This window comes from Lissotriton helveticus, chromosome 8, assembly GCF_964261635.1.
Source record: "Lissotriton helveticus chromosome 8, aLisHel1.1, whole genome shotgun sequence".
Lineage (NCBI taxonomy): Eukaryota > Metazoa > Chordata > Amphibia > Caudata > Salamandridae > Lissotriton > Lissotriton helveticus.
The window spans coordinates 1,659,611,667-1,659,633,565 of record NC_136069.1 but is presented as its reverse complement, the minus strand read 5'-3'; the positions used below and the strand labels follow the sequence as shown (position 1 = coordinate 1,659,633,565).

The window sequence follows — 21,899 nt, the reverse complement described above, 5'->3', positions numbered from 1 at the left end:
ATGTTTACACAGTGGACGTGAGGTAAGTTTTTAAGTCACACCTTTTTACTCCCTCCTTCTCGTGCAGCTCTCCCTGCTTTTCAAACATGGTAGTTTGCAATTATAATGTTTTCCCAGCCACTCCTAAATTAAAATGCTACCTGTGATCACAGTTTTAAATGGTATGCTTTCCGCTAAACGTAGAGAAAAAAACAAATAAACATAATTTGCAATGCCAATAGCTCCAACTTTCACTATTGCGAGACCTGTTGCTTTGCAAATGCTTATTTGCTTGGGTCACTGCCCGAACCGTTTCTCTCTTTTTTTTTTTTTTTAATAATCAATTTGATTGATTTTATAACCTGATGATAAAACATGAAAGAAAACAATACAGCATAATCAATAGCACCACCACATGTGACATTAAGTCAATAAAATCAGTTATGACGTGTACACAGTTGATTCTCCCATTTGCGCATGACGTACAGGGTGGTATTCGGACGACAATGAGAGTAATTAGTCCAGCAATCCCAGCCATTTACCCCAGATTTTCTTGTGCTTGGCCGGACAGCCTTTGGCCCCGTATAACTGTAGCTCCTGAGCGGCATACCAGTCCACTCCTCTGCGCCATTTAGTTATTGTGGGCGGGGCGGGACTGTTCCATACATTGTCAATGTCTCGCTTGGACACCACAAGGGCGCCTCCAAGAAACACTTTATCGGCTCTTGAGCCGCCCAGCCAGTCTCTAATACCCAGCAAGACTTTTCAGGTGCTGTGTGGGACTTACCTTTTCTGTTATTAAGCATTTGGTTGAGGCTGGCTTTACATCATCTTAAGTGTCAGAGATGCGCTAATCCACTGTGGTGATGTGTGCGATTTATCAAGCTTCACTGGTGTACTATCAATGCATAAGTGTAATACGTATGTTTTTCTATCCGTAGAATAGGCTTTCTTGCATGACCTGTAACATTATTATCAATTCCTTTTCACTTGAGTCCTTATCTGTTATTTCAGGGCTCATATTTTCATCCATGGCGCCATCAATTTGAGGTGTGGTGATGCTCATTGCCTCAAATGTGAATCAGGGCTGATTTTGTTTGCTTTTCCCCATGTTTGAGTATGCTCTTGGGGGTACATAGAAAAAGAAGATGAACAGCTTTATTCGTGGTGGATGAAGTACTCCGTAAACATAGGCGCCCTGACCGGTGCTCATGGCATCTTTTGTATGCTTTTTAGGTCTCGTCTAAGCAATCCCGTTAGGGATGCTGGCGAGATTATAGTAAGGCTTTCAAAAAGTGTACACGAACTGCGGATCGGGTACAGTGCATGTGAGCCGGGCGTGTGCACATCGCACACCATCGGCATCAGACTCAGACCTCAAAGGAAGCCGCTCCCCCGCCCCCGCCACCCAATGCCGATCCCCCACCACGCAATGCCGAGAGCTTGTTTCTTCTGCTCACACCATTTGGCAACCTGTCATTGCCTTTTTGGACAAATAAACAATTATATTACTGGTTACTATATTAAGATTTATCTTAGCAATATCACTCTGTCACCCACACTTTCTTGTTTGCACGGTTCTCTGCTAATTCGAGCCTTACTTCTGTTTATCATGCCTGTTTATCGTTGTGCCAAGAAAGAAAACACCTGATGCAGTAAACAATGCATTACAAATAATGTTAGTACCTTTCTTCCGCAGTGTTCGATTACACAGGCGTGTGCAAATTCAGATCCAGCGTTTGTATGTTTTAGATGTAATTTACTGCCTCCCATCCAGCTCCTGACAATTGTATAGATCACATCACCCACAGGCATATTGGTGCTCCCGCACAGTTACATCGTGTAGCATGCCTGGCTCGCACACAAAACCAATGATAAATACATCAATACCATGAAAGGGAAGCCAAACAATTAATCGCGGCAACAATTGTTTTGTTTAAAACAATCGGGCTGAATTTAAGGGAAGCTGCAGTCGGGGTCATTAGGCAAAGCTGGGCAGATCATGCATGTTACACTCATCGCAACGCGGGCGCGAGACTGCAGCAGCTACAGAGATGGACAAAGATGAGAACACGGCGCACTCTAGCGGGCGACATGTTAACAATTTAGATGCGCACAACGCTCACATACATTTTATGAACAGAAAGAGACGTTTGTAAAAGTGTGCCAGTGTGTTGCAAACCACGCAAAAGGTGTGATGGGCGCAGTCATCTTACCCGAACAATGCCACCCAGTACTTCTGTTGTAAAGGAATGCTTCGAGGCGCTATATGAAACAATGGTACCAGACACTTTGTGTGCGCGCGCGCTGCGCTCGCCTCTTCTGCCACTTCAGCTTACCAGGCTGCATACCCCCTCACTCTCTATATGCTCGCTCGCCTTTCCTTTGATCTCCGCCGCGAGTTCTCACAGGCTCCGCGCCCCCGCATCAGACTTCAAAGGAATGCGCTCCCCCTCCACAGCAATGCCAAGAGCTTGTTTAATTAAATTTTTTCCCAATGCCGCTTGTTTACTTAGCTGGGAGCTTCGGTCAAGCCTTTGCAGAATCAAAACTTTCGCAGCAGCGGCCCGAGCGTGTCTTGTTTAACATGCATTCAGGTATAAGAATTATGCTGGAATTTCAACTGATTTCTTACATTGCTGCAGTTTTCTCACTTAAAGCAGTTTCAGTCCGCAGCACGCTCTAGTACAATTTGGGGGCTGACTTCTAAAGCAGTGAAAACAACCCCCCAAGACTCGCACTCCCCCATTTCATCCCCATTCTCGTGGTAAATACGGCATAAATAAAGCTTGTAGGATTTATTGACGCTGCTCTGGGACCGTCCGAGAGAAGACACATTGTCACTTTGTTGTTCAGCATCAGAACGCAGAGCTCGCAAACCCCACAGCCTGGGAGGCTACCAAGCACGATGTAGCATTTAAATACAACGTGTGACGTAGTTAAAAGCTGCATACTCGTTATTCTGATGCAACAGTACTGAATGCCATAACATATAATCATGCAAGGTTCTTGGATCTATAGGAATGCTATTTGTTTCTTTCAGCTGTCTTTTTATTCTGCTGATTCAAAATGCTACCGTGAATGAGTTACCTTACATCATGAGCATTCAGTGCTTATTAGAGGCATTAATTTCAACGAACATCGCCAGTGCCAGGTGGTGCTCATCTGGAAAGTCATGATAAAAAAAGTAGCCGAAAGTCAGCCCACGGACTTGATGGCTGTTCGGCAAACACACACAATCCTACGGTCCGCGAATCGATACTTGGCGCGTATTCCATTTGGCATTCATAAACATGACTTGCCCAACATGTTCGCTATCAATTCAGTAATGAATGTTTCGCCTCATTAGTGCGTGAATCGAGGGTGGAGCTAGTATTTGTACCTTACATCTCCTAAAACAGGATGTTACCGACGTTCGTCAGTCGCCAGGCAGAATGGAGGGCTTTATGTGCTTGTGTTTTAGGGGAGGGGTGAGGGTGGGGAGGGACGTTAATGCCCTGCGTGTGCTTTGTGTTTACTCTGTTCTGTTTTACTACGGGGGCCTTGTGCTGCGTGGACACGCTCAGGGCAAGCTCGCCAGACACCTGGATTTGGGGTTGGGTCGGTGCTGCCAAACACCCTGGCTCCTCTTAGTTGGACATCTTTTACTTGACGCAGGATGATTCCTTGACACACACTTCCTTGTTACACTTTTTTTTCCTCCACCATTTTGTCCTCTCCTTTTCATTTAACCTGATCTCAATCTGTTCTCTGGCTTCAGCCACCCATCCTCTCTCTATAATCCTTTTCGGTCCTGGTCTCATGAACTCTCCTCTCATATTTTCTCCTCTGATATCTTTCTCTCCCCATGTTCCCCTCTTCGCCTCCCATTTCACAGGCTCACAGTCAAGAATCAAAATTATGTTTAGAGCTGGCTCCACTGCTCAGCAGTGAGCATTTCATTTAACACACTGAGCCATCCTGCTAGCAAAATCGTTTTGGAAGGCATGATATGGTTATATGTAAAAAAAACAGAACGCAACTTAGGTTTTTGTTTTATTGTTGAACTTTTGACTCGAAGAAATATGTTGAAAAAAACCTCGTTTTTTTTAAGATGGGCAAAATTGGGTTTTTATGCGCTCTAGTAATTTGAGAATCTTGTTGCAAAAAGTACATTGTAAAACACAGATCCAGGCACTTAAAAAAAAAAGTACAGGAATTCAGTTTGCAACATTCTTTGTGTACATCTCCTATTCATTTAATTATTTACCACATCCACAACATCCACCACCACTACGCCCACCACTACCATGTCCAACACTACCACGTCCACCACCACACCCACCACCACGTCCATCACCACCACCACACCCACCACCACGTCCACCACCACGTCCACCATGTCCACCACAACCACGTCCACCACAACCACGTCCACCACATCCGCCACAACCACGTCCACCACCACCAACACATCCACTATGTCCACCACCACCACACCCAACTCCACCACCACCACGTCCACCACCACTACCACCACCACCATGTCCACGTCCACCACCACCACCACGTCCACCACCAACACCACCACACCCACCACCACACATGTCTGCTTATAACAAGCATTTGCAATGCAATGGGTCTCGCATTACTGAATGTTTGAGCTATTGGCGTTGCATTATTATTAACAATGCCAATAGCTCAAACTTTAATAATGCGTGACCTATTGCCTCTATCACCTCACTCTATCTATCTATCGCCTCACTCTATCTATCGCCTCACTCTATCTATCGCCTCACTCTATCTATCTATCGCCTCACTCTATCTATCTATCGCCTCACTCTATCTATCTATCGCCTCACTCTATCTATCTATCGCCTCACTCTATCTATCTGTTGCCCTCGTTCTATCTATCGCCCTCACTCTATCTATCACACTCTTATCTATCGCATCACCACAGCATCACTCAGCGCCACCACAGCATCACTCAGGGGCACCACAACATCACTGTGCGCTACCACAGCATCATTGAATGCCACAGCATCACTCGTCGCCACCACAACATCACTCGGCGCCACCACTGCATCAATCTTTGCAACCATTCAACAACAACTGGTTCAAATATGTTCTCTCAATGTTTCAAGCTTTATAACAAATGTCACAAAAAGATGTTAATATTTCACTGCTGTTCTTGGATTTTCGTCACAATAAAATACACTGAACATAATCTTCACAAAAGTTATTTACACAAGTTTAAGCTATTGCCATTATAAATTAGAATAACTTTTATTTAGGTAATAATTATTTAAAAAATTAAAAGCCATTGTTATTTGTAATAATACATCTAAGTCACGTAAATACAACACATACTGCATTACAAATGCTATAGGTGTCACATTTGCGAAAGTTATAACTATTGGCATTGTAAATGACAAAGCTATTAATTTTGCTATTCTCAAAACCAACACATAAATAAAAAATGTCATTTACAATACCAATAGCTCAAACTTTCCTAATGCGAGACCTATTGCATTGCAAATGCTTGTTGTAGTTTGGCCTGGTGTCTGGTGAGTAGCCACAATGCCTGCCCGGTCGATGTCCTGCAGTTCATTTTAGGTGGGAGAAAAATCAGCGATGTCGTCTGAAGTGATCGTGCTTCACTCTAGTCCCCGATAGAGGGCTTGTCCAGGTAGTGACTTTAGCGCAGTAATATTCAACAGTACTTAACACTGAGGTTTGACTCAGTGTCATTGTCGAAGAGTCGGCTGCTGCCACCGTGTTTGCAGGAGGGGGCTGTGTCAGCACCTGGTAACCTCCAACCCACTTAAGCTCCCGGGTCGCGGGATGCAGTGTTCTCAATCCGGGTCTCACTCCTTACTCTGTCTCTCCGCCACCCTCCAGAGCTGTGTAATCCTCCTTTCTCGATGGATCGAGCACAGTGCAGGCACGTCACTGCACAGGAGTGGACAAGCCAAGAGCGACCTGCCTGCGGACCACTGCCTGAGATCCCCTGTGATTTCTTGCTCCAAGTAACTTCGGGTCTCTGCAATAGCACGCTCCTGTAATGCCCATCAGCTACCTCTCATTATAGTCCTCTTCGGCGCAAATTGCATAATATTTTGCAGATATTTTATCGCCAACCGGCATAGCAGCCATCTTGCCGTGGACAGTCTAGCACCCCAGATTATGCAGCTAGTTTTGAAGAGCCAACCACATTTTGTTTTCAGTTGCGTGTTGCTGAATATTGACACTGTTATCCTAAGGGGCTCCATCTAGCGGTTTAACATCATGGGAGACAAGGTGATATGTTCATGAGGAACTTCACACGTGACCGGGAGGTTGTAGAACCAAGAACCCATGTGAATGGAACTGGTGATTGAATGAGAACCTATAAAGGATTTTACCATTTAACCCATTCAAGACTTAATGGTGTGGGTGAGGGTGGGATGGTCTACAGTGTTCAAGGTAGCGGAGAGGTCCTGCAACACCAGGAGACAGTGATCATCTTTATCTATGTTCGGGAGGGCGGCGTCTAAAGTTCAAGTAAGCCATTACTGTGCTTGTGGTCCTGCAGGAAATGGTTGGTGTTGATAGGATGTTAGAGTATTGCATAGGCTTCTTTTTCAGTCGTTCTGCTGATAAAAGGTATGTGAGTGGTTGACCACTAGTTTGTGAGGTCATCATCAGGAGATTGCCTGTCTTGAGAATGTCTGCAAAGATACCTTGAGTATGGGAGGCATTGACGATGGTATGGGTGACAGCGTCTTTGGAGATGGCTATGGTGAATGACAAGTCTGACATCATCATGGAGTGTGGCTTTGGTGTGAATGAAGATGCCATTAAGTTCTCTGATAAATGCAGCCATACGTCCAAAGGAAAGACTCATGAAATTCGAGGTTGGGTGTGCCACCTTTAGGAAAGGAGTTTAATAAAACGTATGATGTGCCCTGCGGACATTGTTAGAAGAGCCGCAAGGTATGAATGGACAGGTGAGATCCAAGGTTAAAGAGGAGAGAGAGAGAGACATGTACCCACAAGCAACCACCTTCATACCTCTCACACTCCGGTGCAAAGGTCATAGGGAGTCCATGGACTGTCTCCCTGACTGTTTGTATTGCAATATAGAGTGTTGTCTGGCCACTGTCCAGCATTTGTGGAAGACCTGGGATTGTTGGACATAAATAAATCAGGGTTGTTTCACATCATGATATGGAATTAAATTGATTGCCAAAGTAAGAGTTATTAAGAACATTACAGATTAGTGGCATTTATCATCTCATTGTGCTAGATCTCTTTTCTGTTTATGAATCTCTGAGCTGGACCCTCTTGCTGAACCATCAGTCCCTAAATGCCCAGATGAGTTGACTTTGAGTTTTCTTTGATTTCTTGTGGCCGTGATTAGAGTGCAAGCCTTTCCTTCATATTCTCATTAGCAAATGCTCCAAGATTCTCCATTTCCTGTCCAGTTTAGTATTTTTATTTTAACATTCTGTTTGTTTTCAGGTTACATAGAAGTACATTTTCAACATTCATCCTATTACAGTACTGTTTGGGTTCATCATTACATTGCGTATATTGCAGACACCAAGCTCTACATGACAAATTCTGCACATCATCACTGTGATAATCATCTTATCGTTAAGGATGCAGGGCCTGGCCTGTACAGTTTAGTATCTTTCAGTTTGTGCCGTTGCTGCAAACCCCAAACCTGTGTTCTATCGATTCGGATAACAAGTAGATACTTTTTTCATTTGAATATAGTAAGTGCTTTGATAGAAACGTAATATTAGTGACTGGATGCACCTGACATGACTGCTTTAAAATTGAATGGGGCCTGAATTGGGGTGCTGGTCCATGAGCCCCATTATGTCTTGAAGAGAACACCCTCTTTCCCTAGTCTGCTTTTGGACAAGAAATTTCTTTTGCTACTAAAGTAAGACATCTGGGCAATGTTTGGTATGTAATACCTTAATAAAGTTCAACTCTGAGCTTTTGTCTTGGGGTGAGTTGTTGGGGGACCGAGCACATACACCAGGAGTAACAATTTCAATGTTGGGAGGCTGAGTCCAGGGGACACCTCAAGTTGGAGAGCATGGGAGAGAAGAAGAGGGAACGGTGGGTTAGATTAAGGAGATGGTACTGGGAGTAAGTTTAAGACTGCTTGCAGTATTAATGGTCCGCTCAGGGAGACAGAGGACTGGAGGCACGACTGGTAGAGGTAAAAGGAAAGAGGTGCAGGGGGTGGTTGATCAGTGAGACCATGAGCATTAACTCCGTTGGAGCAACAAACTATGAGTATGTGAGAAGGTGGGGACAAGAGTAGTAATCCATACGGGAGAAGGATGAGCTATATAGGTTCACCCCAAGGCGCAACGCGTAAAAGAGATTTAAGGCCTAGGTTCAGAGAGAAAGGACTAGCAGCAAGCTAGGAAAGTGCCAAAGAGAGGGGGAGGTTGAATGCTTTGGCCACGTGGAGCACAGAAATGAATTGTGGGTTTCAAATAAGCAATGAACATAGTCAGATCCCATGTATGTGTGCATAGAGGTCTGAATGGGACACACATGCATTCCTGGAATCTTACAGAAAAGAGGCATGGGGTCATAGGAAAAATGTGCGTAGGGAGGTTGTGAGAAGTGACTTCATGATGAAGAAGCACCATAACAGGGCATCTTGTGGCACACAGGCAGATAGTAGGGGAGGTAGCAGGAGTACCCAGGAGTTTCTGCAGAAGGGAGGTGGTGCCTGGGGAGAGACTTCAGTGAGGGTTGAGTAGAGCCTGGCCTGAGATTGGAGACCCTGGGGTATATAGGGTGAAGGAGGCGGCTCAAGAGAAAGAGGAGAAACCTGAAGAGGCATAGAAGATGTGTGAATGCGGTAGGGGGTGTAAGAAGCGGGGGCTAGCGTGCGAAAAGGCGGACTGGTGGGTCAGGGGTTTGTTTAAAAGAGAGTTGGAGAGAGACACATGAGAAGAATGGGTTCTAAAGAGACGAAATGTATGAGAGAGATGAGGATGGAAAAAGATGAGGCGAAGTAGCAGGGGACTGTCAATGGGGAAGTTGGAGGAGGGGCAGGAATATATTGCAACTAGTGGAAGAACCTGAGAGCAAGGCAGAAGAAGATGACCGAAAGAGTAAGGCTGGCAGAATGACAGTGTGTATATGGAAAAAGTGCTCCTTCTTAAGATTATATTCACACTGTAACCGATATCTGACTTTTTTTTATCCCTTTTCGAAACAGTAGGTTTATCTAATCCCATGTGACAAACCTAACAAAGTTCACTGTCGTTATTTATTAAACTTGAAAAAAAACAGCCAAAATTCAGTATTTAACTTTGTGGAATTATGTAACTCATCCATGTGGTCAAGTTATTAACTATATATGAAGGCCAACGATCAAGCTTGAAAGCGTTGGTGGAAATTTAGATTTTCTTTTTTTTTTTTTTAATACCTCCAAGGAGGGATTGATTTGGATTATGGTTGGAATAGAGTTCTTTGTATTTGTAACAGTCACTGTGAATGAATTGGCTGAGGAGCACTATTTCTAAAAAGAGGAAGGTTTTTAGTCTGAGCTCTGAATGTAGCAGCTCCCACCTGAGATAATTGGTAGTACAGCCCTCTTTGAAAATACTGCAACCTTCAACTATCCATTAGAGGATGATGCAGATTAGGGTGTTGTGCTCAAAGCATCTGACTCATGAAACCAACCTGGCCGTGGCGTGAAGGGCTGCCACAAGAGGGGCAGGATTACCCGTATACATACCTGCGAGCAGTGCATTTTTAAAATGTAATCTTGAAACAACCAGTGATTTTACCACTGTTTTTATTTTGATATTGGGATGAGTACAGTTTACATTGGGCACCATTTTTTTCGGAACTTTATGTTCGCTTGTAAATTGATTTGTCAGGAGGGGAAATGCAGAGCTTTTTTTTTTTTTTTTTTTTTTTTTTTGTTGTAAGACATTTATTGTAAACAAATGAAAAGGAAGATTCACACTGCGTCACGCCAACAACCCGGAGGCAGGCCGCTATCAAGTAGGTCATACAAAAATTTCAGAGAAATAGATCAGAGGCCGTCATCCGACCGGGTTAAGCATGCAGAGGTAAACATGAAATACAATAAAGTCTTTAACGTGTACAGTGCGACTTCGGCAAGTAAACGGTCTTACTTTTCTCACAGTGCTGCTGACATTTGAAAGATAGCGAAGAACAATGAAGCCGCCCCTAAAGAAGCAGCGGTCTACCACCCGCTGCTGCGGCCTGTGAAAAGGATGTGTCTATCAGCACCATTTTTCTCCCAACAGGACCCCCCAACAAGCTAAACCAAAAACGTCAAACATAGGTGCAAGTACGTAGAAACAGCAGCCATACAACACTTCAGTCAACAAAAGGGTCTCGTGGGCCTGCCACGGATCATTCAGAAAGATGGCAAGTCATAGTCAGGGCGGTCGCGTAAAGGCATCTTTTCTGTGCCCGTATAGGCCAAAGGGCGTGTGGGGGGGGGGAGGGGGGGAGTGGCAATGAATAGGCCACAGGAGGGCCAGTGGGAGGGGGGGGCCAGGGACATAATCGGGGTCAGTGGGGGCAGCAAACGCATAGCGTGCGCCGGAGCAGGGCCTGTCCGCAGCAGCGCGGGATCACGGGATTACAATCAGTAAACTACGCAGCGTGCACCTTCAGCCCATGTCATCTGAAACACTCGTAGCACGTGAGGTACCTGGGGTGTCTGATCCCGTGCGCTCTGTAGTCCACTGTATAAACGGGCCCCATATGTCAGTGGGTCTGGAAGCGGTGGGCATGGTCTCCCAGTAGTGCGTCAGTTGTGTGTGGCCGTAAGTCACATCTCTAATCCAGCTCTCGAAAGAGGGGAGGGCCGGTCTGCCCCAGTGTAGCGCGACCTGCCGTTTGGCGTATAAAAGGAGTAATGCATGCAGTTTCCTGTCGCAGGGTTCAGTGTCTTTAACATACCCCAGCAGACCCAGTAGTGGGGACGGTGAGTCATTCCTATGTATGATGCGATTGATGGCAGTGAAGACCTCCGACCAGTATGTACTCAGCTTGGGGCAGCTCCAAGCCACATGAATAAAGGACGCACCCTCACCCCCACATTTCCAGCAAGTGGCGTCCTCACGGACACCCATACGGTGTAGTAGTGTCGGAGTGCGGTAATATCGGTGTAGGAATTTGAAGTGGATAAGCCGCAACCGATAATTTGGGGATAGGGCTGTAAGTTGCGTACAGCAATACTCCCAAATGTCGTCCGGCAGCTGGTTCTCTAGGTCCGCAGCCCAAGCGTGTTTGGCCGTGGCCACTGTCACCGGGGCCTGGTCCTGCATGCAGTTATACAGTCTGGAAACCAGCTTTTTGGGGGAGGGTCGTGAAAGTAAGTTTTGGAGGGCGGCTAGTGTGCAAGGTTCCTCCGGGAAGCACGGTCCTATCTTCTTGCAAGATTCCCTAAGGGAATGATATAGTAACGTGTCAGCAAACGAGTAGGGCCGGTCGTCCCCGCCAGCGGGCATCTCGAAAAAAGTGCCGTCTGGATACAGGTCAGCGAAGGTGAGAAGACGAAGTCCACGGACAGTGAGGACGTCACCTCTTGCTGTCAAACAAGGCAGCATTGGGTTACCCCTCAGGGGGACAGCTGGCGCATAAAGCAGGGAGAGACCGGCTCTTTTCTGAAGTTCGCGCCAGGACCAGCGGACCATTTCCACTGTGTCTACCTCACGCGACGGGCATGTAACTTTTCCGTACAGAGCCACTCGTAGTGGCAAGGGGGCGACCACTGCTAGTTCCACCGCCGCATGCGGCTGGTAGGGGGTGGGGTAGGCCCAGAAATGCAGGAACTGAGCTTGCGCACAGAGGGAATAGAGCTTCAAGTCCGGGGCACCCAGGCCCCCTTGTCGGAGCGGAAGCGTGAGTAGGTCCCAGGAGACTCTGGCCTGACCGCCGGCCCACACCAGCTTCAGCAGCAGTGAGCGGACACGAGCGTGGAAGTGCGCTGTCATAGGCAGTGGTACGTTGACGAACAAATACAAGAATTTGGGGAGAACCACCATTTTAGCCAGTGCAATTCTCGCGACCAGGGACAGCGGTAGTTTGTTCCAGACCTCGACCTTCCCTTCCAACCAGTCCACCGCCCTCCCGAAATTCAACGACCACAACTCCTGCACGTCTCGGCTTATCCAGATGCCCAAATACTTGACAGCTTCCGTCTCCCATCTGAGGGGGTAATCAGGAGCAGGGCGATCAGTGCTCTCCGTCAGGGGGAAGGCTACTGACTTTGACCAGTTAATGGACACCCCCGCCAGGCCCTCAAATCTTACAAATTCTCGGAGCAGCGGACTCAGGTTATCTTTAGGATTCAGGACGTACAAGGTGACATCATCCGCGTATAGCGAAATCAATAGGCTTCTAGCACTAAAGCCAATGCCCCTGGCGGTGTGGTGTTGCCTTATTCGAGCCGCAAGCGGCTCCATCGCAATCGCAAAGAGGAGCGGGGACAGAGGACATCCCTGCCTAGTACCTCTTGAGACACTAAATGGCTTGGAGATGAGACCATTAACGCTCACCCGGGCTCTGGGTTCCGTGTAGAGGAGCTTGATCAGGGTCATGAAGTTTTGGCTGAAGCCCATCCGCCTTAGGACACTGAAGAGGTAGGGCCACTCTAAGGAGTCGAAGGCCTTGGTGGCGTCAAGAAACACCACCGCCGCCTGTACTGACGGGTGTAAATAGTGAAGGACAGAGAAGATAGTTCTGAGATTATGTGATGTCGCGCGGCCAGGGATAAATCCCGATTGATCTGGAAGCGCAATCATAGGCAACATCGGTTGTAATCTATCTGCAATGACCTTCGCGTATATTTTAGCATCCACGTTTATAAGAGAGAGGGGCCTGTAGGAGTCTAGCTGTTGTTCATCTTTATCCGGCTTGAGCAGTGTGATAATTAGAGCCTCACGCATGGAGTCTGGAAGGGAATTTAATTCGAGAGCCTCGACAAAGACAGAGTGTAGTCTCGGCGCCAGTTCAGCTACATAGGTTTTATAGAAGGAGGTGGTCAGGCCATCTGGGCCAGGGGCTTTATTGGCCGGCATGCTTTTAATCACCTGGGCGATATCTTGTATTGTGACGGAGAGGTCCATGTACTGTCTGTGGTTGTTATTGAACCATACAAGTGCTATGGAGTCAAGAAATTCTCGCAGTGATGTCGGTGCCGTGGGTTGTCTTGAGGTGTACAGGGTAGCATAGAAGTCCGCAAAGGCGCCTAACACTGCCTCTTGGCCCATCACTAATTGTCCGGATTTATCATATATTGTGTGGATATAATTTGATTGTGTGCGAGGAGTAATCAGCCTGGCAAGGGTCCTGCTCGGTCTATCCCCCTCCCCATACCTGCGCGCTTCAGCTTGTCTCCCCAGAAATCGCACCTCCCGCTCCGCTTCCTCACTAAAGGCCAGCAATTTGGTTTTTAGAGCTCCAGCAACCTCCAACGACGGGTCAGAGCTAAAGGCCACATCAAGGTCTTTCAATTCCCCAGGCTGCTACTTGACGGAGGAGGACGTTGTACTGCAGGTGGATATAGGAACCAGGGGATGCCTTAGCTCACTTTATTAAGAGTGCGTAAGCAGAAGGTTTAATACCCCTTTCCTTACAACAAGCCAACTATAATAGATAGCCAGATTAAAACCTACACTTTCTACTACCCTGGTTCCAGCTCTTTTTGGATCATCATCCATATTCTTGATGATATTTATATGTACAATATTGAAATACCCTTTCAAGAGAATTTTGGCAGTACAGACCACAAATAGATATATACCGTCCAGTAATAAGAACGACTCGGACAGACGAGATTCCTCCACAGAGAACTTTTTGTTCAACAGGATGCTCTATCAAGCATAACAAATCGTTACAGATATCTCCACGCACCCTGATAGTCACGGGAGAAGACACAAGGACACTAGTCTATTTTTTCACTTCGCCCTGAAGAAGTCCCAAGAGGACGAAACGCGTCGGCTGTAGCTCCTGTGTGTGATTTGTTACTTACAACTGAACTCAATAAAAGAACTCTTAAAGAACACAAGTAACAACTAATGTGATCATTGCTGCTAACCTCATCAAAGTTGTCAGTTCATGCAAACTCTAAAGTGGTGCACCTTGACCTTGTTTAAAGTCTTTCAATTCCCCCTCAAGTTTAGCTAACGTGTCTCTGATGGTGCGTAGGACCCCTGCTTTTCGTGCTATACATTGACCTCTGATTACAGCTTTAAAGGCATCCCACACAATAGCCTCAGATGTGGCAGACCCAGCATTCTCAGCAAAATATTTAGTGATGTCCTCTCTGATCTCCTCTACGAACACTGGGTCAGTGAGCACGTGTGGGGGAAGGCGCCATGTGAACGCCCTGTGTATAGTGTCCGGGGGGCGCAATTCCAACATACACGGAGCATGGTCCGACAGTGATCTAGCCATGATATCAACATTCGACACCCATGTCGCAACTTCAGGAGACACCAACCAGAAGTCTAGCCTCGACCAGGCAGCTTTATGGCAGGTGTAGCAGGTCCCCACTTTGACTCCCGGATTCCTAGCTCTCCACACATCTGAAAGCAGACCCTCAGTCATGACGTCAGAGAGCGCCTGACGCGCTCTAGTATGCTGCGGTCTGCTCACACCCCTACGATCCATGTCGTCATTCAATACAATGTTGAAATCACCCCCCAACACAACCGTCTGGCAGTTCAGCAACTCAATTTCTTGTAGGGATAAATACCCAGGCAGGCAAAAGAGTACAAGAGCTGGCTGACTATAAAAACAATGTTAAGATACCACAAAATTATATAATAAAAAATGATTTAAGCAATGGACTGGAATGATATCAAAAGGATATACTTTAATATAAATATAAGATAGACATATACATAAAAAGTAAATAAATTACACAATAGACATATTATTTCATAAAATTCATTTGTTTGTTCTCAAAAAGAGAGAAATTCTTTTTCTTTCATAACATATGGCTGTATATCGTGTATCAGCAACTCAATCCTCGCCCAAACACTTCTGAAAAAGTCAGGATCGTCCACATTGGGGCCATAGATTGCAGCCAGGACAATGGGTCGTCCCTGTAAAGATCCATGTAGCAAGACATACCTTCCCTCCCCATCACGCACCTGGGAGTACTCCCGCCAATCCAACCCTCTGCGAATGAGTATTGCAACGCCCCTTGCATAGTTGGAGTAGATGGAAGAATAGATGTGCGCCCATCTGGAATTTTTCAATCGAGCTGAGGGGGTCACGTTTAAATGAGTTTCTTGTAAGAAGCAAATATCAACATTGTGTCTGGACAACATGCCATGCAGCAAACGGGCCTTCCTGAAGTCCCCAAGGCCTCTAATGTTCCAAGTCCAGAGCTTGATACCCCCCATTAGAGTGCATGACAGCATCGAAACCCCACCACATAACCCCGCCCCCGGAGGTCAGACAGGCACCTAGACACCATAGCTGCTGACACAGCGCGCAAATATATAGGCATGTGTAGTAGTACATTGCACCAGATATGAACTAAAACTCGCAACTTGTGAAACCCCCCCCTCCACCCCCCTCCCTCAGCAACCCCCCAAGTAGGTCGTGACATATCCCAGAAACATGCACGCATAGCGTGGAAATACCCCAACATCAACAACAAAGGGAGGCACCCCATGAGGCGTGGTGCGCTCGGCAAACACCCCCGTATACGCGGGGTGGCTACAGTCAAACTTTAGAGTTCCTGGGTTCTAGCAGTGCCCCCAAACCTTGGTCCACAAAGTCCGCGAGCAACCAATGTCCCAAAGGAGGCGCGATGACAGCAGCAAAATTTGGCGCACAAAAGCGTCTCAATGACTTACCCCCAAGGAGTCAGTTCGGGAGGAACAGACCTGTGCGTAAGGCTGACGCAGGTTCCCAACTTCGAGGCAAAGAGTAAATTTGCAGCCGTGCAGGGTGAACGTTGTAGAGTCCTCAGTCATTGTCACTGAGTTGATCTGAAGCTTCCTCAAGTCTTGGCGATTTTCTCCTGGCTCCAGCACAAATGTGTTTGGCGAACTTGAGGGCAGACTTCGCGTCAGTGAAGAAGTGAGAGGTGTTTTCGTGTTGAACCTTCAACTTTGCCGGGTATAGGAGAGAGTAGGGCACGCCAGCTTGCAGTAGAATTTTCTTTGCTGGTAGGAATTCTTTACGGGCCGCCTGCACCAGGGGGGTGAAATCCGGGTAGAAGGAGATGTGGTTGCCGTGGTGTGTGATCTTACCCTTCTCTCTCGCCAAGCGCAGAATCACGTCCCTATCCTGGTAGTTGAGCAGTTTAGCCAGAATTGGACGCGGAGGGGCTCCCGTCGGGGGTTTTTTCCCAAGGGACCTGTGCGCCCTCTCCACCGCGAAAACCGGGGATAGATCTGGATCGAACAGTTCATGTAGGAGGCTCGATACAAACGACTCCATCTTTCCTATGTTGGTAGTCTCCGGAATGCCTGTAATGCGGATGTTGGATCTTCTGGAGCGTGCTTCCAAATCGTCCGACTTGGCGCGCAAATTGTCGATTTCCCGCTCCAGCGTCGTGATGTGTCGCTTGGCCTGTTGCTGGAATTCGCAACATTCAGTTTGCCTATTTTCGAGACAGTCCAGTCTCTGCTCGTGGGTGTCCACCTTTGTCTTCACGGATTCGAGTTGCGCAGCCATATTATCAAGCTTGGCATCTATGCTCTTCAAGCTGGTTCTCACCTCCATTATGAGGGCCCCAAAATCTATGTCCGGGGTAGCACCTTGCGATGACGATGCGCCAGTATCCGACTCCATCGCCGTGGTTTTCGATGTCTTTCTATTGTCAAAGCTTAGTTTGGCGTCGTTTTTCCCCATCTCCGCAGACCGAAGAAAACCACCGGCCCCTCAATGGAGCAGCACCTATCTTGCGCCACTGCCAGCTAGTGTTCAGCCTGCTCGTGATTGTCCAGGTGGTGCCAGGGCGCGCCAGGCGTGATGAGGCGGACGCAGTATGTTGGGCCAGCCGCGTTAAGGATAGCCGCAGGTGTCCAGTGAGGTCATCAAACCGCCGCGCGCGGAGCGGGCTCCCCCAGGGCCCAAAATGGCGGGTCCCCGCAGCGCAATGGGGAATCCACTCGCCAGGCAGGAAAAACGCACCACAGGGGTTCCAGGGGATCAGTGTTGCAAGGCGCCCCACCGCGTGCACGGCGGTCCGCTCCGCTGAGTCCGAGATCCGCAGGAGGTCCGGGCGCGGCTACGAAGCGGGAGGATCACCAAGTTAACCCCGTCTCTCCGCAGCACCTTCTCACCTCCTCCCCGGCCTCCGCAGCAATGCAGGTGGTGCAGGCGCGACCTCTTCGTCCGTCACCGGGCCCCCCACAGGTCAGCGCCGCCGCAGGTGGACGCAGGATCACTCCGCCACGGCGCGGCCGTCCCCGCCAAGCCGCGCCAGTCTCTGCTAGTCCCCCAGTTTAGACCGTTGTCGGCTGCAGCGGGGGTCCAACAATAAAGTACCTTCGGCAGTGTCGCGGCAAGCGTCGTTCCTCCGCAAAGTCCTCTCAAGCTGCAGGGGCCTCCGCAGCCTCGGCCCACAGTGTCATGCGGCTCCCAGCGAGAGGCACTTCCGGTGTGGGTCGAGATCAGCACGTCGGCCGACGAGAAGTCAGTCCGTCTCCGCTGCTAAGGAGAAGCACCTCCGCGCTCCAAACCCGGACTGAAGGATCGCCCGGGTGTACTGAGCTGAACCCTGGAGGAATGGGGGACTGCAGGCGCCAGGAACAGGATAACTAGAGGATTAATTGGAGTAGCCGGCGGAGCTCACTCAGAGAGCGGCCATCTCGCTGCTCGGCTAGCCGGGAAATGCAGAGCTTTGATGCGTGGGGTGATGGCAGTTATATAGTCAAGCATGCTGAGCGAGTCTAACAAGCATTGGTAGGATGAAGCTCTTGAGTGAAGGTGATAAACAGAAACTCTAGTTTGATGGCTTTAGTTTAAATTGGTGAAAATACACCCAAAGCTGAACGTCTTAATGAACCCGACAGAGTTGGGGTATGTCTTGGGTTCATATAAAGACGAGAGCCATCTGCATAGGGAGGACACAAATGTGCTTGTTTGTGAAAAGAGGGCAGAGGTTCCCGGTATCATTAAATGGAGTGCGAGATAGTTGTAGCCCTGTCAGATGGGTGATGAATTGGAAAAAAATGTGCTGATCAATTTTATTTCTTGGTAGTGCTTTCCCAGGAAAGAAGTTAGAAGCAATGGAGCAATAATTGCTGTGCAGGATGAGCTATTTTTGAAAGGGTTTCTTCCCTGCTCTTGATTCTCAGTGTCTGCTGCTTCAAATGCTGGAGGAGATCACTGGTGTTTCCTTCTTCTTTTAGGTTTATTTAGATAATGTTGGGTATTTTTTTCTGGTGTATTTATCAGTTTCCTTTATCCATGCTCTTGTTGGGTGTAATTTCTGTTTCGTTGTGATGTGCATTTTTCTTACCATCATTTTGGTGGAAGAATAAGAATTTAAATTCAAGCCATTTTTTCTGATGCCCGGAGATAAGGGTGGTTTATTCAGTTACTTGTACTCTCACACTGCCCCTGTCGGAGCATGCAGAGGGTGAGCAGGCAAGCACCACAACCACTAACTCTGGAGTGGCCTCTTCTCCATTGTAGATGAAGCCACGCTCTGCTTGGGTCTTGGGTCTGTAGTCTGCCAGGCACACTATCTCTTTTCACTGCTGCTGAGTAACAGCGTGCCACCCAGCCCTTCCCCTGGGCGTTAGCCCCTAGAGCAGGGTGGTGTGACCTGCCCAGGCCTAGGAGCTTGACTGAAGTGCCAGTCCGCCCAGCTAGCGTCATGAGACTTAACTCTTCCCTGCTCTTTCACAGTTATCCTCCAAGTACGAGACATTTTAATTTACTTTCAGGAAGAAAACTACTTCAGTGCCTAAGCTATGCAATTCACTGATTTGTGAGGGTTGGCAGGAAACATGTGGAATCCTTTCCTTTAAACTAGGGTTGGAGGAACAGCACGTACCCATTGCTCAATGTGTAAGTGTTGCAAATTGTGATTTAAAATACGCAAGGCTGCACTGAGAGTTGCACGTGTGCTTGTCATGCTAGTAACTGGACTACTGGAATCATACGGCCGTAGAGCTCAGAATTATACAACAGGATTGACTAAATTACACATTAATGAAGGGCAGGTTATGAGGCTCTATGTAGCAAATTCAGTGGCAATATTATTTCACTTGTTCTCATTCTAACACCTATTTCTCCCAGAGGAATATCAGCTATGCTGAATCAAAGGTTTCTTCAGTGAGTTTTTTATATGTTTGCTTTCAAAACTTAGAAGCTGCACAATTTCCCCATCGATTTGATTGTAATAGTCATGCATAGTATATCCAGTGCTGGCGCAATCATTGTACGGTACATCTCTAAAGAACACAAACACTTAGAACCCTAGCACACTTTAGCCGCTTACACCAAGGGTTCTTTTTAAAAAAAGTTATTTTTATTAAACAAAAGCATCAGCAAAATCACCTTACAGAGGTCACTGTCATGTTGCAATAATATAGCATGGGGTACAAGGATAAACAATCACAAATTAAAGGGAACTTCACGGGGAGGGCGGTGTCATCTAAAACAGCATGCCTAGGTGGCGTACAAATTTCTCCTCTGTAACGATTCCAGGGTCCCCACACCAGTGACCATTTTCGAGGGCGTCCCCTCGCAATATATGTAGTTTTTTCCCTAAACATACACCAATCTAAGTTGTTTTCCCACACTTCCAGAGTGGGAGGCTGTTCGGCTCCCCATAGCTGGGCAATATTTCTTTTTGCTAGCATGAAGCCCAAGGTAAACCATTGCTTCTGTGAGGTATTGAGGTCAGTGGGTTCCCATATGTTTGAGGCATCTCCTCGCCTCCGGCTTCAAAGAGACCCCCAACACCTTGCGCATAGTGTCGTGTATTTTGCGTCAGTATGTGGTGATGTGTTCGCATTCACAGATGATGTGCAGAAATATACCTGTAAGGTCATATTGCTGTCTACATAGTCCCTTATCAGACAGTCTCATGTGATAAACCAGGGGTTCTTAACCTGTGGTCCAGGGACCCCTGGGGCGACTGCTTAGAAAATACAAATTATTAATATAAACTGTCAATAAAGAAAGAAACAACAGTTTCACTAACATTTTTTCAATCAACATGTACCTGTGATGCAATTTGAAATTGGAGCTTAAAAATTGAGTTAGTGTCCTCAAATTGATTAGTCTACTCTAGGCAGTCCAAGTGCATTAAACATGGCCTCAAAAGCTTCAACCGTCCCATTAAAGATTTAGTTTTTTGTTTTTAATATTTGTGAATGAAATTAATTATTTCATAATGTGTGTGTGTGTGGATGAATGCTTGTTTCTGTAATTTTTTTATTTTATTTTGCAGTTAAAATCATGATGAGGCTAGGGTTCTTGTGGCGGGGGACGGTTCGGGGTTTGGTTGAGGGGCAGTGGGGGGGTGGGAGTAATTGCATCCAGCACTCATTTCCATCAAAATCTATCTCCAGAAATCCCCCATGAGTGACTGTTCTCTTCTGTGACAATCACTGTTGCACCCTACTATTTGCCACTGATACTGTGGCCTTCCTGTCAGTTGCTACAAAGCTGGGTGTAAACCAGTGTAGTATAACTCATAATCAATATGCTGAATGTATATTCAGCTCCCTCCAACACAGCTACTTGTCTCAGCATAAACTGGTCAAAGTTCAGTCCAGAGCAACCCACCACTATCAATAATCATTAGTCTCCTTAAGAATCACGTGGCCAGCGCTCATGGTGGCCTGCTATCTGGAGGGGCGATCATTAATCTAATCATCTCTGGCCACGTCCTGAGGTCCTCTTCATTTTTCATCCTGCCGAGTTTGATTTAACGCAAAAGACACACAGATGATGGATGGAATGCAGAGCAAATCAAACGTTCACCCCCAGAAAAGAGATCTGGCTTACATCCATCGTTCTTTTGCTCTCTATGCCAACCCCAGTTTAGACCCAGCCATATTCAAATCGGTCTGGACTCTGTGCCTCATGGGAACAGTCTAGCCACTGCCAAGCCAGGTCCTCCCTGGACTGGAAACAAGCATCCTGGGACCAGTTTTGGGGCATCACCCTCCACCAGTCAGGCTAGCTTGAATCCAGTAGCACAATGAGCCCAGGACCCATGTGTGGGCATACCCGGCGCACTTAGGGCGAGAAAGCAAAAGGCACACAGATGATGGACGGAATGCAGAGCAAATCAAACATTCACCCACAGTCAATAGATCTGGGTTACATCCATTGTTCTTTTGCTCACTTTGCCACCCCAGTTTATGGTCAAGACTGATTTGCGTATGCCTGGGTCTAAGCTAGAATGGCATGGCGTGCAGAAAAACAAAGGATTTAACCCAGATCTGTGACTGGCGGTGAATGTCTGATTAATTCAGCATTCCGTCCATCACCTGGTCTTTTTTTAGTTTGCCTTTACAGTATTTCTTTGGCTGTGGGCCATAAAACCGTTTCTTTCATCCATTTGGCAACTGAACACCAAACCGCTGCATATCGCATTTCCTCACAGGTACCACCCCCACTAGTTATCTTCCCCTTTTTCCACTTGGGTAGGAGATGGAATGAGCCACTTCGCTAGTGCTGTGTGCGAGCTTGTCCAGAACATCTGACTCAAAACTCTGTACCTCCAGGTAAGGTGTATGAAATCAGCCGCTTTGACCTGACAGCATTGACATCTACAGAAACACAGAGGGTGGATCTGAGTTTGTTAGAGGTCTGGTAAATCACGTGAACGTAAAATTATATTGAATATGCTTAAAACGAGTATTGCTAGACACTTGTCTAACCCCCATACACTCTTTCTCCCAGTCCACACATGTAATACGGCTTGGAACCACTTCACA

General features: G+C 47.1%; 1 protein-coding gene across 2 annotated transcripts in view; it reads left to right on the top strand.

Moving 5' to 3' along the window:
- Window positions 1-21,899, top strand: part of LOC144773603 (F-box/WD repeat-containing protein 7-like) — a 376,720-nt gene that overhangs the window by 12,478 nt on the left and 342,343 nt on the right. The gene's annotated exons all lie outside the window — the stretch shown is intronic.